This window comes from Pteropus alecto, unplaced genomic scaffold (genome assembly GCF_000325575.1).
Source record: "Pteropus alecto unplaced genomic scaffold, ASM32557v1 scaffold40, whole genome shotgun sequence".
Taxonomy (NCBI): Eukaryota; Metazoa; Chordata; class Mammalia; order Chiroptera; family Pteropodidae; genus Pteropus; species Pteropus alecto.
Window position 1 is genome coordinate 1,005,999 of NW_006431919.1, and position 6,000 is coordinate 1,011,998.

General features: G+C 46.1%; 1 long non-coding RNA gene across 1 annotated transcript in view; it reads right to left on the bottom strand.

Annotated features, from left to right (window-relative positions):
- Positions 1–335: 335 nt before the first annotated feature.
- LOC112475231 overlaps positions 336–6,000 on the bottom strand; it is an 11,549-nt gene continuing 5,884 nt past the window's right edge. Inside the window, exons 2-3 of the long non-coding RNA XR_003044625.1 lie at positions 4,439–4,634; positions 336–2,059 (exon numbers count right to left, since the gene is read on the bottom strand). This is a non-coding gene — a long non-coding RNA (uncharacterized LOC112475231). The remainder of the gene's footprint in view (positions 2,060–4,438; positions 4,635–6,000) is intronic.

The window sequence follows — 6,000 nt, forward strand, 5'->3', positions numbered from 1 at the left end:
ATGCAGATTTCTTCCAATTCTTTAAACATTAGCAACCAATTCAAAAATTTCAACCTGATCCAGATGCAGCAAAACCCATCTGGGGCCAGCAAATCTTGGGGACAGTCAGTTTGTGACCTTTGGCCTAAAAGGTCATCTTTCATGAACAAGGTGCTATGACAACCAAGTACACATGACATATTTGAGTGACACAATACAGGAAACTTAACACAAAGCCAGTCTGACCTATTGGGAATGGAATGCATAACCGCTACCGTCCTGCCTGGCGGCCAGGCATTTGTGAGAGGCCAAACGCAGAAAATACGGCAGTTAGCCTGTCTGCACAATATTTCCCTTCCTGCCTCATTAATGCCCTGCTTTCTCTGCACAGTGGTGGCATCAGCAGTATTCTGTGACATAACGAGCTGTGTAAATTCTTCATATTCATCTTCCCAACATACCTCAGAGGTACCTTGAGGTCATGTGTAGAAAGATACTTTGCAAACCATAAAACTATACATACATTGACTTGACTGGTTTCCAGTTTCCACAGCCCCAAACACTAACTCAAAGACTCAGATAAAAAGTCTATTCTTTATAGAAAGGTTGAAAACCCCTAGCAGCATGGCAATCAGGACAGACACAAAACAAAAAGACTCGACCAGGTGTCTTGCTCATGCAAAGGCCCTTTGGCTGCTCCGAGGAAGACCAGACCCCACCTAAATGCCCCGGGCTGCAGACTGCTCAGCATGGGACATCCTATTCCTGGCTGTCTTTTATCCGCTGTCCTCTGCTATTCACTGACTGCTTTGCTCTTGCTACCAGTCCCTATAAATCTGCAGTGGTGCCCCAAGTGCTCGCTGGGAGCAACTCTTTTGCTCAGCTCAGCTCTCCATCTCCCGGTGTTCTTCCTGCTCTTCGCCTGCAGCCTCAGCTTTAAAAGATACACCCACCTACGTTTTCTCATCTCTCTGTAAACCACCCTCTCGATTCCCTCAGCCTTCAGCATAGAAGCTTCGATCTGAGCCTGTAAGATAGCGTAAGGGAAGCAATATTATTTGGCAAGAGGGCAAGTCAGGAACAATCGAACTAAATTTTGGTTCAAAATAAAAATAGCGTTACTGAATCTCATATGGGGAAAAAAGTGTTCGCGCAATTCAAATGATCTACTCTAGTGAATGAAGAATAACATTAAGGAAATGAGTGCTACATTTTAGCTGCTTAAATATGAATACTGCTTATATCTGCCTAGTGGCCGTACGGGGGAACGTTTCTAATCTTTCATGCTACCAGTAGGTTGTGAAGCATTTCTCGAAGCTGCTGCAAGGCCCTGCTCATCACTGCTTAGTGGATACAGCACCGTGGGGCACTTCAAGGCAAAAACTCTTAAAGAGGTGTCTTCACCTCCTCATTCAATTTCAGATTTCTCCTGCATGGTCAGCAGATTTCTCTTAGGGGATGGTAGACCCTAGATATTATGGACAAGTGAGAAACTAGGCTGGCCGGGCCTTACAATGTGTAGCCCGCAGGGAGAAGCCAGCGTGAGTAAAGGGATGTGTCTGTCAGCTGAGCTCAAGTCTACAAGCCCTCACACACCCTACTGCTGACTCAGGCGACAGCTCAAGCTGTAGGGATTTGCAGGTGTGAACCTTGACCAGCTCTGAAAGAACAGAAAAGGAATCAATGATATCATTTTAGAATTGTACATGCTCAGACTTTCAGAAGCAGAGCCTTTTAGAGCCTCGTGCCTAAGGGGAAACAGAGAGGCTTCAAAATTATGTAATGGTTAAGTTCACAGGCTGTGCGAGCAGACAGACCTGAATTCGGCTCCATTTAAAGGAAATTTACTGGAGGGTGAGGGGCAGCTCACAAGAGGGAAGAGAAGAGAAGGGTTTGGATGAACTGGGAACAGGCGGCAGAAGTGACCTGGCTGTCTGGCCCAGGACGGGAGCTGTAATCAACACGTCCTGACGATTTCTTCTGCTCTCCAGTGATAAGCTCGGGATGCCAAGTCCTGGAAGAGAGAAATTCCATTTGGACTTTCCCTTCTCCCAGTGTGATTTGAAGAAAACTTGAGGCCCTATTGGGAGAGAAGAAAATGTCCGATTAGCCATTCCAGCAGCCCCGACAGTGAGACAACTCCCAAAGGGAAATCCGGGGCTCTCGGGAAATGGGGATGCTGCCTGCGACCACAAACAACGAACACCCATGACTGCGCGCCTGCCTCAGGGCTGCCCAGGGGATTGGCAGCGATGACTCACGGACATCTGTGACATACTGCTGGCACAGAGCGAGCCCTCCATACTGTTAGTGCCTGTCGCTGTAACTCATGCTCCTGTGCGGAGCTGGAGCCCCTCTACAGCATGCCTGCCCAGCAATTACCTCTGAGACCCCCACCTCTTGGGAATCATGGTTCTAAGATACCTTGAACGTAGAGACCACCTGGCTGGGGAATTTTAGGAGATTTACTAAACCACAAGTACAGCCTATGCCCCTGGGAGTCCAACACTATCCAGATGGGACAGATTGTGGTTCAGAAAGACACTTTCGCATAGATTTTATTCTCTTCGTTTTTCTCATAATGGCCTATCTGCTGTGTTCCTCTACTCTCATCAGTCTGAGTAGAGTTCTGGGTTCTGGCAGCTTAGCTTCAGCACACCCTTAAGTCAGGAGCGGAGAAACAGAAATTCTTAACAGTAGACACAGACTCAGAGACCTTATCTCCTCCTTAATATTTCGCTAAGTCAGGACCTTCACGCCAAACCTCAAAAACTCTATAAGCCTGTGCCAGGTAGGAAATGCCCGCCTGCTTCGCTGCTCTCAACTGCCACCCAGGTAAAGGACTACTGCAAAGCCTTGCTGTCTGAGGCGTGTCGGCTTAACTCGAGGCATAGTCCAGCTTCAAAATAATTACACAGAAAGGGGAGGATAGACGGGAAGTCATTCTGCAGTTGCCGGGCCACCCTGCCCTGAAGGGCATCAGATGGATCGATGGGTGGCAGATCTGAAGCACTATCTCTGAGCTCACTTTTATTTTTATTTTGGTATTAGATGGAAGTATCAATACCATAAGTCAGTAACACACACCTTTGGCTTGGACACCTCTAGCTTCCTCCCCTAAGGCAGCCAGTTCCATCATTTGTTCTTTCAACAAATGTATACTGAGGCCCACCAGGAGCCACTTACTGCTTGAGGAGCTAAATGATAATTACAGCTATTATTTATGCTGAGTGCGACACAGTCTCAATGCTTTATCCACATTGTTTCAATTCATCACAACAGCTCTGTGGAGTATACCACTTTATTCTTTTTGAAATAACTATTTGTGCTGCTTGAGCAACGAGAAAGTTTTTCAGGACATTGCAACAATTCTGCTTTCATTTACCTCCCCTTGATGTTCCTTTGCCCTCAGAAAAGCTAATCGATGAAATCAAATGGCTGGAGTTGGGCTGAGGGAGCAGGGATGGCTCTCTCTGAAAGACAGTCTCAAACCCCTCTGTCCCCCTGTGCAGAGATGAGCCTTCACCTGAGACGGGATACGGGGCTGATGAGGGCGTCCGGTCTCTATCTCTCTGTTCCACTAACTCTGGTTCCAGAGGCAGCCGTCTCCAACGACTACTGAAAGTCAGAGTCAACCGCAGCTCCAGGGGCAGGAAAGAGAAAACGGAGATGGGCGGGGGTCGGTGATGGCTCCCCCGAGGCTAGTGGATCTCCCTTGGACTGAGGAAACCGCTTGGCCCCTCAGACCCCACTGCAGGGCCCAGGACCTCGTTTCTGTGGAATCTTCCCACTGATGACTCTCCCAGAAGGACCAGCTGTTTGGCTGTGTTTAAACTGTCGCCCAGCCAAAGGAGCTTGGTGGCACACCCAAATTCCAGCCCAGCAAACACACCAGGTCTGAAGCCCGCGCCAAAACTTCTTTAAAACATAATTTGAACCAAGCAAGCCAGTCAATTTAAAAATACTCCAAGCAGAGAGCCAATGAGATTTGGAAATAAGGAAAACTGAAAGTAAAAGGTAAATATATTTATTTAATTATTCACTCCTTCATGATTTAAACTTTGCCTTTTTCCAGAGAGGAGAAAAGACGTCAAGTGCCAAGTTATTTTTTAAAGCAATATTACATATATTCTTCAAATTTCAATGTTATCATAAAAATTTAACTTGGTTTAACATTCAAAACATAAAGTGTGCTTGCATGCATGCATGTGTGTGTGTGTGTGTGTGTATGCCCACCTGTGCCTGTTCACTACTCCACAGGATCTGAAATGCAAGAGTTTTCTTCTCTTTTGCTCCTAAACATAAACAGATGTCACATCCCAGTATTCTCCACCTGAGCCAGGCATTCATTCCTTCAGAATCATTGATTGAAATCTAACCACGTGCCACCCACTGAATCAGATGTTTCAGATACAGTGGCCAAAAAGCCACGTACAATCACTGCATACACAAAACTCACATTTCAGACAGTTGGAGACCAGGAAAGTGTTCTTCGTGCTGGAACTGGGGCTTTCACGGTCACAGGTCCTCAGAACTGGAAAGCACATCGGGGTCATCTAAGCCAGGGTTTTCTAAGTGCAGCCATTCACGTACCAGCTTCACAATTTTTATCACGTGCCAATAGCACCTTCATAGATGTCTATAAATTTTCCCACCTACATAAACACATTTATTTTAAGAGAAAACTCTACATCACTGCTAGAAATGAAAAACCAGGATCACTTGTCATTAAAAAGTAACTACAAAAATAAATAAAATGCAAATAAAACAATGTGGTTAACTTTCGATCTAGATGCATACATGCAGGCTAAGGAAGACTGAGCCTGAAGTCTGCTCACTTTGTAAAAAAGTAAGATCGGGTGGTGTTTAAAAGGTGTCCGAGATATAACAGTACCCTGAGACAGTCTTATTTCCTTAATCAGGAGGATTAGAAGATTGAATTGCACACAATTTTTCACTACGTGATTTAATTTTTTTTAATGTGATAATTAGTCACAGAGACGGGTGGTGACTTGACCGAGGGCACACAGCAAGTGAATGGCAGAGCCGAAACTAAACTCCAAGGTCTGCTGTGCTACAGCAGGCTGCAGAGTACCAAACTAACTTGTATTCTCTTTTCTCCATGATCGAAGACCAGTCTTAACCTCATTTTGGATGAGAAGAAACCGAAATCCATCTCGAACAGGCAGACGTGGCGATCCTTCTCATTAGCAAAGATAGATGTGTTTTCTGTTTTCTACATTTATTTTTCATGAGTTCTTGTAATATAAATGTCCACTAAGATCCCAAATAAGACCTAGAAAGTTTGTAGAGACTTCTGAACATCCAATAGTTTAAACGGAATCCTCAGACAATCTGCTACGATAAGGAATTAGTAGGTGGTGGGGGTAGTGGGGGACACCTAGCCCCACCCCATAAGGACTCTGTCATATAACGTTCAGTGTGCACATCCTGGACTCAGTGACCCTCACCACATGTTGACTGTACCACTTTAAATTAGGCCCAGGAGAGAGAAGAAGGAAAAATTCTTTTTCCACCAAGAAGATCACCTGCAATTTGCCTGCCCCCCAATCCACCTCACAGAGCAGCTCTTAGCAGGTCCCAGGGAAACGATCAGATGTGAGAGCACACAGAAGCCATCAGCCTGCAAAGGAGGCGCATTCCGGCCCCCTTGCTCATGCTGCTTCTCTGGGAGGGTGAGGCCGGGGTTTCAAAGTTTGTCTCACGGGACAGGAAGAAGGGAAGGGGGGTTATGACAGTTCATGGAATCTGGCCACTTTTCCTCTTTCCTTTGAAGCTGGCACAGAAACATTTTAAGACTCCTCGGAGGAACTGAAATCCATGCTTTATGAGGACAAGTCTCGAGTTCAGCTTTTGCTTGCCTGAGGGAAGGAAGCCTGCTCACTTCTCCAGGGCATGCTGCACTGATCTACCCCATGTGAGCAGCATAATGACCCGTGCCCTCTAGATGCCATGTGAGCACCCAAAAGCAAAGAGAAGGGACTCTTGTCCCTAATAGGG